The sequence below is a fragment of the Telopea speciosissima genome, chromosome 6, assembly GCF_018873765.1.
Source record: "Telopea speciosissima isolate NSW1024214 ecotype Mountain lineage chromosome 6, Tspe_v1, whole genome shotgun sequence".
NCBI lineage: Eukaryota > Viridiplantae > Streptophyta > Magnoliopsida > Proteales > Proteaceae > Telopea > Telopea speciosissima.
Window position 1 is genome coordinate 2,804,592 of NC_057921.1, and position 12,533 is coordinate 2,817,124.

A 12,533-nucleotide genomic window follows, 5' to 3' on the forward strand; every position below is an offset into this window, starting at 1 on the left:
GATTCGACCGTGTGGGTCCCATGGGTCCAACCCATGTATTAATAAAGTGGGTCCTATGGATCAATTTGCAATTAAATAGAATCATATTTTAATTTGGACTTTCCTAATCAAGTTAGGATTCCTATTTAAAATCAATTTCCATTCATGAGAGAAAATAGTTAGAGTTTGATTCCAAATAGGAAATCAGAATCCCACTCCTTTTAAATTCTTATTATATTGTGAGCAACTTAATTAGATTTAGATTCCTATCCAAAATAGGAAATTAATTCAAATACAAGTTTCCTAATCTAATTAGGCAATCTTGCTCACAAATCCAACTTTCCTAATCTAATTAGGAAACTTTGCTAAAAGTCCTATTATGTTCAAAACACAATTAGAGCATCTTCAAGCAATCTCCATTAAAATAGGTTATACTAGAACTCTATTAATGGAGCTTACAAGATGGAATTTGACATGAAGAAGATGAACTTTTTAAATCTACATCGCATGCACACATAAAAAATTTTCAAAAATCATCATCTTCCCCAACCCCCATGGACCTTTTTTTTTTCTGAGATGCAAGGGCCGCTACCCACGTGGCGCACGGTAGCAGGTCGTTGCCTACGCGCTTGCTGGCCACGTGGCACGCAGGGCTGCGCCTGCGCATGACCGCCCGCCCCACACATGCTGACAAGCTAGCCAGCAGGCACGGCTAGAAGGCCGTGCCTGCTTATCACAGCTGCCAACCAGCGGTTTCGACTGGTGTGGCTTCTTATCCTTCATTTCATATATTGTTAACTTCGAATTTTGTGTACAATACTCAAAATTCAAAAAACTCAAAACACAATAATGGAGGAAGAAGAAGAAGAAGAAGATTGAAAGTTGATTTTGACATATGTTGAATGAGGAGCCTACGCTCTGATGCCAATTGTTAGTGGCGGCGAAAGGGTTGGGATTCTCATGTAATCACAAGATTTTATGAGCATGCAAGGATCTCAATAAACACATTAATATACTAACCCCAAGGGGAGAGCAAGGTCACCTAGAACACTCAAATGGTGTGTTCCTCCAAAGGAATGCAACACTTGAAGAAGATCTCCCAAGCTTCCTTCACCTCCAATGGCCAATAGTGCTTGAGGAAGAAGAAGACTCTCTTTTTCTCTCTCTAAGCTCTTTCACAATTTTGTGCAAATTGTTCTAATGATTTTTTCTCTATCATCATCAATCATCTTTGGCCTTAGGTCTCTTTTTATATATAGAGACCTAATTAAGGAGGTAGCAAACCTACAGTCCAGATCTAACCAAGTGGTGTGATCCTAAAGTGTAGCCCATAAGATTATCCTAAATTGTAGATAAGGATAAAACTTATCTAAAATCACAATTAAAGATGATCCTACTAGGGCGTAACCTGAAAAACCCCTTTTGGTAGGTAATTTTATTACATTTTCTCCCCGCACTACTAACACCTATAATGGGCCATTGTAACCATAGAATAAATATCACCGCCACAATTCCGGTCCATTATAATTTATCACGAGAGTATGGAGGACTTTGATTGGTCATAAAACTCTTTGAAAACTCTTTTCTAAAATATATTTAATTTAATATTAATAAAATAAAATACTCTTTGCAAACACTTTACAAAATACCAAGGCCTTTGATTTGGCACAATCAAATCCGTTCACTCTCTTTTTGATGTTCTCCCTTTACGGGCAGTGAAAACTTTATTGAGCATCACATCCATAACTATTTACATTGTGTACACCGAGCGGCCGATATAGTCAGTCCTTTTGGTAGACATCAACCATTGACACACCATAAATATACAGAACATAAATAAAATGGCAAGTGTCTTTCAAGTACAGAGAAAATAACTACCGGAGACTCCCGTTGCAACTACAACTTGACGGTGAATAATTCGGGAATCCCCGTGGATCATATTCAAGACGAAATGTGCCTATACTTACATTTTGGTCCAATCCCTATTGTACGAATGTAAAATATAGCAACCATAGAACAGATTGCCCAAATCTATCCGTAGTTGTGAACAAAATGGTTTGAATTGGGCAGATGCAATATACAATTATGACAAGCACATAATTAAATAAAACTAAATTAATTAATTTAATCAAATTAAATTGGATTTGATGGACACATATGTAAATTCACCTAGAGGGGGGTGAATAGGTGAAGCTAGTGAAAATAGTGCAAAAATAAAACAATTGATAAAACAAAGCAAATAAATTACGAAAGTAACACAATCGTTTTATAGTGGTTCGGCCAAATATGCCTACGTCCACTCCTCTCACCTTAGAGAGAATTTCACTAAAAAGAATCTTGAGAATGAGCAAGAGAACTCGTACAACTCTTGATTAGGAGCAAGAGGACTCACACCACCAACTACTCTTGATTGACGAGCAAGATGACTCAACACATTTAACTACTCTTGATTTCGAGCAAGAGGACTCACAACATATAATAAAGAGAACTTTACTAAGTAAGGATTACCTCAACCTTAGTGAATGTGTAGCTAACTTCTACTTTGAAGCTTCAATGCTAAGTGAATATAATTAGCTAGAGAGGGAAGTGAACTTGAATGCTTTGATGAATGAATGCTTCAACACTTTGAATGTTCAAGTTCGAATGCCTTTGCGATGCTTTTAATTAGTCTTAATTGATTGTCATTAGTCCAAATTAGCTTACCTATTTATAGGCAAAGGTGCTCAAGGCATCTAAGGTTCATTGCCATTTTAGGATATAATTCTGTCCTAATCCGGTATGCCGTTTCCCAATTCGGTATGTCGATCATGGAATCTATCCGTTGTCAAACGGCTAATTCCCAACAGACATATTGTAATTTGGTATGCTGGATCTGATTCGGTATGCCAAATTCTCAATTCAGTATGCCGGATCAGATGTAGCACATTCCGGTTGCTCTCTGTGAGCAAACCATGAGATTGCAAACAAACAGGTCATGATGGATTCGGCATGCCGGATTAGGATTCGGTATGCCAGATCAGCTGATTTTGCTGAAAATGGCTAAGTCCATGTTTGGACAAGTGTGGGGCCATTAGCTTAGGTTAGGTCCATGTAAAAACACCTCCTAGGGTCACTCTACATGTATGCATGCGTGAGTATGTGCATTACAAATGGACTTAAACTTTAACTACATCTTAATACAAAAACATTGAGCACATGCTTATAAAAACTCTTGTATTTGAGATGCTTGATCATGGTCTTTGAACATAGTCCTTCTCTCAGTCTTTTTCTTCACACCATACTTTGATACTTTGTCTAAGTTCAATAATGTTGTGAAAGCTCCCCCTTACTTGATGCTTATTTCTTGTAAGGTCTCTATACAGTAAAACACAAGATAGTTCAACTAACTTATTTGTTATCATCAAGACCATATAAGGTGATGTGTGGATTTTACCCCAACAACATAAACATTACATCCAACAGTGGAATTGGGTACTATCATTGGTGTGTCTTCTGAGGGGGGTAGGATCTACCATCCACTAGGGAGGTATCCTTACCATTTCCTAACTCCTACAGATTACAGAGACCTCTATTAGACACTTACCAACAGCACATACAAACATAGAGTGAACGAGACTGAATTTGGCCGTTCTCAAAGAGTTTTAAGCCATTTGGTTCAGACCAACTTGTTGCCCACGAGAGGACACATCACCGAACCTTCCATTCTTATGGCTTTTATGGCATTCTCACTATACAATAGTGAGTAGATGTGGTTGCCCTACGTCATCATCTGACACATGGCTCCGATCATGGTTTACCCTCATCGTAAGATCACCTTGCCCTACGGGAGGTTGTTGACCCAGGTCCTCTTACACTTTGGAGTTGATTTAACCGACGAAGAGGCATTGGTAACCACTGAAGACCCTTTCGGTTCCAACACCGCTGCAAGGATGAGGCTTGACTATGCCACTTACAGTGATGGCGAGCTGGTGCACCCCGTGAGAAATGAAGAGAACCAGGATGAGGAAGAGGAGGAGGAAACCCAACAGGAGAAAAACTTTGAGGGCATTTCTACCTCATCTGCTCCCCCTACTAGTGGGAATGATATGGCTACCATCATGGCTGCAATAGGATAGTTGGGCACTAGTGTGTCCCAGTTGACCACCAATATGGCCCGGCTCAACACCGATATGGTGTAGGGATTCACCGACATCCAAGGATAGTTTACCTCATATGATAGGCGCTTTGAGAGGATGGAGAAAGACATTCATGACATGAATGCCTACTTGTATTATGAGGGCAAGGATGAAGACGAGTACGGAGGCGCTGATGATGTGATGGAGGATTAGACCCCATTACATCAATCCTTTCTTTGGTTTTAAGAATTATTGTTGCTATTTTAGTTTCCTTTTGGATCATACCAGAACATTGAAGTAACTTCAATTGGAAATTTTGTAATGGATTTTATTTGTTTCTACACCTATAAGTACCTATCTCAGGGAGAGGATAGCTTAACCACCAATTGAATTATTAATACAACTTTAATTTTCTTACACTATGAATTGTTTTCCTATTATGTGCAAATATTGTTGGCTTTCATGCCTATCTATGTCTTCTTCCTAAGTGTTCACATACATTCTTTATTCTCTTCCAAAGCTTTTAACTTAGAACTTTTTTGTGGAGAGTAAATCATGTTGTCACGCCCTTATCCCTACTAGGAATAGTAAGGTAATTAATCAATTGGGTATGACTAGGATGAACATCATCATCCCATACACGCCAGGATCACGATAGAGTGTCCCTCATCATAGTGATAAACCAATATAAATTCACAGTAATATCAGAGTTTGAAAAGAAGAAAATATTACATTTCCCAATGGATCATAAATATGCGGAAGCTTCTACATCAGTAGTTACCCCATGTTCATCCATCTAAGTGTTACATATAGTTTATAAGAATTCCACCCGAATGACCATGATATAACTACACAAAATATTATAAAAAAGAAATGTTTGTACAATGGGCAATAAGCCCCAAAATAAACAAAAAGGGATTTAATCCCACATCATGGTGCCCCGAAGGCATAATCATCACATGCACAACCATCATCATGCTCCTTGATCAATGACTCAGGGTCCTCACCACCAATAGAGTCATAATCAAAGGAACGAACCTCAAGGTTCGCCAGATAACCACCACCATCTGCATCAACATCTAAAAAGAGTGTACACAAGGGGGTAAGCTCCATAGAGCCCAGTGAGGGGATGGGGATGCACATACGACACAATTCCACATAGTCCATGATGAATGTAGATGTTAGTACATTTTCCACCTAATACACTGTCTAAGTCACTAGACATATGCTACTATAACAACTCAGGAGATACCGCGGGTCACTTAGCCTATCAACATAGTGAAGCCTCATTTGATACCATGGGCCCCATGCCGGCTGTAGTCTTAGACCACCCAGAGGCAGAAGGGAGCCCTGACTACCCAACATCTAAACCCCTTTTGGTAAGGGTCGTAGCATAGGGAGCAAAATCCTAACCACAGATATACTACATACATCCCTATCATGACGAGAGGTGATCCGAGTGTATCAATGTCCCATCCCATCTAGCACCCCGGTACCAGCATAACACAGTGCATAATAGACCAATATGAATGCGAAGATAACAAATCACATAGGGCTCCAGTGTCGGCACATCCAGACACCATATGACGTCCACAAGTATCATAGCATAAATCATTCAAGCAAGTCAGAGTATTAGAATGCAATATGTAGTCATGGATGTTCAATGATTTGAAATTTCCTACTATATATGTATTTAAATGCATATAGTAAATCCCAAGAATCAACCCGAACCCACTCCCCTAATGATTTGTGTGTCTTTCGTATTGTCCGTCACCCGTTTGATGTAGCACGCATTTTGTATAGTAATTTAGTTACCTAGGGATGCGTGACCACTAGTGTTAGGGAGTGTAGGAGGGGTCCTAAGAGGGTCCTCAAAGGTTACTATTAAGTATAGCAATACAGAGTCCGAACGGACTCAAGAATGGAGGCATTTGTACCTGGGTCTGTTCCAGCATCTGTTCAGGCTAAAAAGCCAATTTATGAAGGAAGGATTCATGAACGGAGTTTGTCTGGTGAATCCGTTCGTGGATCTGTTCTCATTCATTTTAAAATTGAACCGAATGGATTCATGGACGGAGGCAGAAGGATGAGTCCAGTCCTGAGTCTGTTCAAGTATATGTCATATAGTCATGGAACGGATCTTCGAACGGAGGCCCTACATTAGGTCCGTTCAAGGTTAAACCCGAAATTTGAAGGTCTTCACTTCCCCAACCTCTTTCCTTAAGTTTTAGAGCCTCAAAGGCTAGGGGAGGGTGTCCTAAACCTTCTTAAGGTTACAATTCCACAGACCATGCATTAAATCTCGGGTTCATAAGGGATTAAACTCCTATTGGTCAACATTTAGGGTTTAGGTTAAGTGGAACCCTAATTAAGCAACAATGTTGCAACTTGGGTCTCTTAAGCGTCATAAATTAGGGAATCGAACCTCATTAATGAAGTCCCTTTCCTAACAAGCTCATACCTTTGGTCCCAAATGGAACCCTAGGTCAACCCACCCCAAAGTGAGATCCCCAAAACCCAAGAAAAGAATAGTAGGAGAGAGAGAGAGAGAGAAGTGTGTGAGCTTACCTTAGCCAATGAAAGATCAAGTTACCCCTCCAAGTTAGCAAGTCAAAAAGCCGCAACCTTCTTCTCCTTCTTCCACTCTCTCTTTACTTCTTCTCCTTCTCCCAATCGATTAGTTGGTTGGGTCTTAATGATCAATTAATGGCCAAGAGTCTTATCTATGGCAAGTGGCCCTAAGACCCTATTTGGTTAAGTCCTTAAGTTATAGAAGTCCATTTTAAGATAGTTTATAAGTGATGGGCCCACTTTCATGGCCCAACAAGGTAAGGGAAAGATAGGGGTTGGGTTCCACCATGTCTGGGAACAGAGTAATGGTGTTTGGGACACGGACATGTGGGTCCCACATGGTCTAAGTTACAAGAGAGTCCTCAAAGTATGGACGGACTCAAGAATGGAGTCATAGGAGACTCCGCTCGTGGATCTGTTCCTATTATGAAAGCAGAAACAAGTGAAAAATGCCTGGGCCTTAGCCCGCACACACAAGATAATTAAGGGAATGAGAACAAGCAATAACTAGGGTTAGTAACTTACTTGTCACCCCTCGTGGCGTGTTCTTTGAAATTCTAAAGAGCTTCCTCACTTCAACATCGACTTTATTAAGGTACAAGGTGTCAGTGTGACACGACATGGGATGCTCCTTCATGTATACCTTGCTCTTAGGGCTTGTGCTAGGAGGAAGATTTGTAAATCATCGTCAATGAACTTCCCCACTTTAGGTTGAGGAATCTATCCTCGACAGTCGAACCTGTGAATTGATCGATGATCTTATGCGTCAGTTTGATGATCAAGGTAAAAAGCTTGCCAACATAGGCCTCAGCTCCATCTACGTGGCACAAGAATAATAATATGTTATTAGTATCTCGAGTGCGGGTATAACAAGGGGAGACCCTGGTCCATAATGCTCGGTGCAAGATCAGGGGAGACCCCGATGCCCGGATGGAACCAGAGGAGTCCCTAGCCAATAAAGCCTGGCGTAGGGTTAGGAGAGACCCCGGTCCATAATGGATGGGATCAGGGGAGACCCCAACCTTGAATGCCCGGATGAGATCCTTTGACGTCTCACGAGGGTGTTCCTATCAAAACATACCAGGGTAAGCGTCCAATTCTTTGAGGCATCTCATTAATACAACCATCACTACATTGTCTCTTCAATGCCTCCAATAGTCATATCAGCCACCTTTGGCATGGAATCGAAAGGTTTTTGCCTCGAGAAGGGGAAACGTCGCCTTATGCCATGGTCCTCCCTTTTTAAGTCCAGTTGAGGCTCATATTGCCTCATTTCTTCTCAAGGTTCTCTCGTTGGTGGTGCCTTTCCTCTTGTGACTTGTCATTGATTGCGAGATGCTCGTCTTCCTCTCTTCTTCAGAATCAGTAAGGCCTCAGCCCTACTATTCTTCTTCACCGTGAATCTTTGGTGAGTTGGTTTGGGTGACTGCTTGGGTTTGTTTACTACTGTTTACTCATATATATCATGATATTTGCATTATCATTCAATCATGATTGCATATTATATTTCGTATATGATGATGATGATGATGATGATAATGATGATGTGGACTATATCAGGTTATGGTGTCGGGATGTACCGGTGCCAGAACCCCAGGATTATGTAAACTTATAAATTGCATGTCATTCTTGCCTGTATGCGTCATGTTGTGCTGGTACCCAGGTGTTAGATGGAATGGGACATTGATATACCCAAAATACCTCTCGACATGATAGGATTCATGTAGTATATCTGTGGTTAGGATCGGACCCCTATGCTACAACCCTTACCAATAGGGGCTTAGGTGTTGGGTAGCCAGAGCACCTACCGCCTAAGGAGAGTTTGAGAGGCCAGGCCAAGGGAGTAATGGCTATCAAGGTCTGCCTCTAGGTGTTATAAGGCTATGGCCGGTGCGGGCCCCAAGGTAATAAACTAAGGTTTCCCTATGGTGAGAATGGAAGGACCCACAGTGTTTCCCGAGTTATTGCAGTAGCATATACCCTTGATTTAGAATTGTATGTTAGGTGGATATTTGATAATAAACATGCACCATGGACTATCTGTGATTTATGTGTGTTTGTGCATCCCCATCCCCTCACTGACTCAATGGAGCTAACCTCCTTTGTGAACACTCTTTTAGATGTTGTTGCATGTGATGCATATTTTGCTGGACTCGAAGTTCAGACCTTAGAGTATGATGATATCAGTACCAAGGACCCTGAGGCTATGACTATGGAGCATGACGATGGATGTCCTTATGACGATTGTGCCTATGGGCCGTATTGATACTTGGGACTCGTTCCCTCTTTTTGATTCATTTGGGGCTTCGGGCCCTTGTATAAACATTATTGTTATACTCGTATTTTGAGCAATTACGTCATGGTCAGTCGGGTAAACAGTAATAGAACTTATTCATGTAATACTTAGCCAATTGAATATATTATAACTACTATTTAAATGCTTCTGCATATTTCTGATCATTTTGGAAATGTAATATAGTTTCCTTTTCTGCACTCTGATGTTAATGTAAATTGATGTTAGTTTATGACTGTGGCTTGGGACATTGTATCTATGATCCTGGTAGCTTATTGGGATGACATATGTCGTCTTAATCACCCCCTTTTATATTATTATTATTCCTTATTAGGATAGGGGCATGACACTACCATGCCTGCTGCCCAACCTCCCCTTACTACTCATGATGTCACCATCATGGTGAGTGATATGAAGAAAAGCTTTCAGCAGCAGCAAAACAAGTACACAGAGGGTATGCAAGCGACCATGAGAGAGCAACAATAAGAATTCATGGCCAGTGTAAATGCACAGATCCAATCGACATAATAGGCGCAAGCTGAGCCAAAGAATTTCTCTGTACTTGCTATCCTGTCTGCAAGCGAGGTACCTCAAGATCAACCAGTACTACAACCTCGAGCACAAGTGTCACGCCCCTATCCCAAGCTTAGGCCATAAACACAGTCAAGAGGGTGATTAGGATGACATGCGTCACCCCAATTCCTACTAGGATCAACGACACAGTGTCCCAAGCCATAGTCAACAACCAAGGACCCACCCAAATGAATACATTTGCATATCAAGAAAGGAAAATTTCATTGAAACATCAGAGATAATATGAGCAGAAGAAATATTTACATAAGCAGTTACAATATGTTCAGATGGCTAGGTGATACAGTAATAGTTTAACACCGATAACCACTGACCATGACATAACTACTCAGAATAATAGTAAGTTATTATAAAAAGTGTTAATGATGGGCACAAGGCCCCAAAAGAATTAAAAGGTGGGACAATCCCCAAACAACATCAGTGTCCGTAAGCACAATCATCACAGGGGCAACCATCGCCATGTTCATCTGACATAAACTCAGGGCCCCTCTGTGCCAATACTGTCATACTCCACCGGCTGAGCTTCTAAGCCAACCAAGTAGCCACCATCTACATCAAAATCTAAAAAGTTGTGTACACAAGGGGTTAGCTCTACTAAGCCAATGAGGGGAAAAGGGAGTGCATAAACACACCATCACACATAGTCCATGATGCATGTAATGTAAAATACATTTTCCACCTAACAAACAGTCTAAGTCATTATACATGCTACTATGATAACTCGGGAGACATTGAGGGTCACTTAACTTATCGCCCCAGTGAAACCTCAATTATCATGAGGGAGCCTACACCTGTAGAATTGATCAAACCACCCAGTGGCAAACCCTGATAGCCATCACTACCCCTGACTGGCCTCTCCCACCTCCACAGGCAACAGGTGCTCAGACTATCCAACACATAAACCCCTGTTGGCAAGGGTCGTAGCATAAGGGAGCATAAGTCCTAGCCAAAAATATACTACATGCATGTCCTATCATCCCAAGAGGTATTCCGGATGCATCAACGTTCCATTCCATCTAGTACCCGGTTACCAGCATGGCACGGCGTATACAGACCAGGATGGTAAGTAATGAATGCAATAAGAATTTCTGGGGTTTTGGCACCAGTGTACCCGGCATCGTAACCAAATAGTATGAAGTAAAGTAAATATAACCACATTTCATCAATTCATATCCAACATGGTTTTATATGCAAAGATGCAACATGGCAAGAATGAATGCAAGCATAGCAACCATCATGTGATCTATATAATTATATTTTATATATCAAGTTCAAACATCACCCAAAGCCCACTCATAGTTGCTTGCTTATTGTTCAGTATGTTTGGTAAGGTTTGCCTTGGTGCACATACTCCCGTATAGATTCTAGAGTTTGAGGATACGCGAGAACAGTGTTAGAAATGTAAAGGACCCAATAATTCATTTGAAGTTTGGGTCAAGACAGCAGGGGCGGATGCAGGAACTAAGGTAGCCAGGTGAGTCTGATCGTGGATCCGTCTAGGCCAAACCCTGAAAATATATGGAACGGACTCACGGGCGGATCTGGAACATGAATCAGCTCGTGCATCCGTCCAAACCCTGTGACATTCTCGAGAGCGAACTGAGCTACTAGTGGATTTACCAAGTGAGTCTGCTTGTGGCTCTGCCCCTGGTTAACAGCTAGGTTATACTGGACGGACTAACGAGCGGAAACACAACAGTGGATCCGCTCGTGGATCCGTCGACTCTCTCTTTGAAATCTGAGAAGATTTCCACCTCCAGCTTTCTATCCATGGAACCATAAAGGTCCTAGGGTTAGGGAGGTGAGTCCAATCCTTCATTGGAGGTCCAAAATAGTGGTCTTTTAAGGAATATGGAGGATTCAAGGGATTGGATCCATCTCTAAGGTTTCCCCAAACTTAACTAGGTCTCCAATGCTTTGAATAGCATTTAGATTAACAAATCCACGAAGGCATCAAAGGGAAGGGGATGAGAGTCTCAAAGGGAGCATTCATTAGGAATTATTGGGTTCTCAAGAGAAACCTCAAGCTTAGAATCGATCCCAAGGGAATCCCCAAACTTGAAAATGGAAAAGAGAGGGAGGAAGATGAGGACATTTACCTCAAGGATGGATTATGGATGATTTCCACCTCTATAGTCCCTCCAAACTCTTCTTCTCCAAGGCCTTCAATGCTCCTCATCTCCCAACGTTTTGGGTAGGTAGGAGAAGTAATGAGTCTTTATGGCAAAGTCTTGCCCTTAAGACTAATCCCTACTTTGGGCCTGTTTGGCTTGGGCTTTAAGAGCCAAAACTCATTTAAAAGCCTACTTAGGTAAATGGGTCCACCTATATGGCACACTCACAAGCCAAGGAGACCAAGGGTGGGGCCAGTCTTCTTTCGTGTATCACCTACCAAGGGGGTAGTGAGGTTTGGTAAGGAAGGGAAATTAAGCCCCAGATTCATTGGACCTTATGAGATCATGGCTCAAATCGGTTAGGTGGCTTATAGATTGGCTCTGCCCCCATCATTGGCAAGAGTCCATAATGTATTCCATGTATCGATGTTGAGGAAGTATGTACCAAACCCAGTAGATGTCTTATCTTAGGAGGTACCTGAGCTCACTGACTATATGACTTATGAGGAGAAACCCATGGATATTTTGGAGCACAAAGAGTATAATTTCCACAACCACACCATCCAATATGTAAAGGTGCGTTGGAGCAACCACACAAATCAAGAAGCATCTTGGGAGCTCGAGAGCGAGCTGAGAGCCAAACGTCCATACTTATTCGGATTATCAAGTATGTCAAATTTTGAGGACCAAATTTCTTATAAGGTGGGGGAATGTTACATCCATGCCCAAACTTATACTAATTGAGCTTATGTGTAGTTTCAAAGCTCAACTATATCGGTGACCTCTGGGCCATCACCATTAAACCAACACACATGATTATTGGCTGATCAAATGGTAAAGTTATAGAGGAAAGATTCTTTGATAGGAATC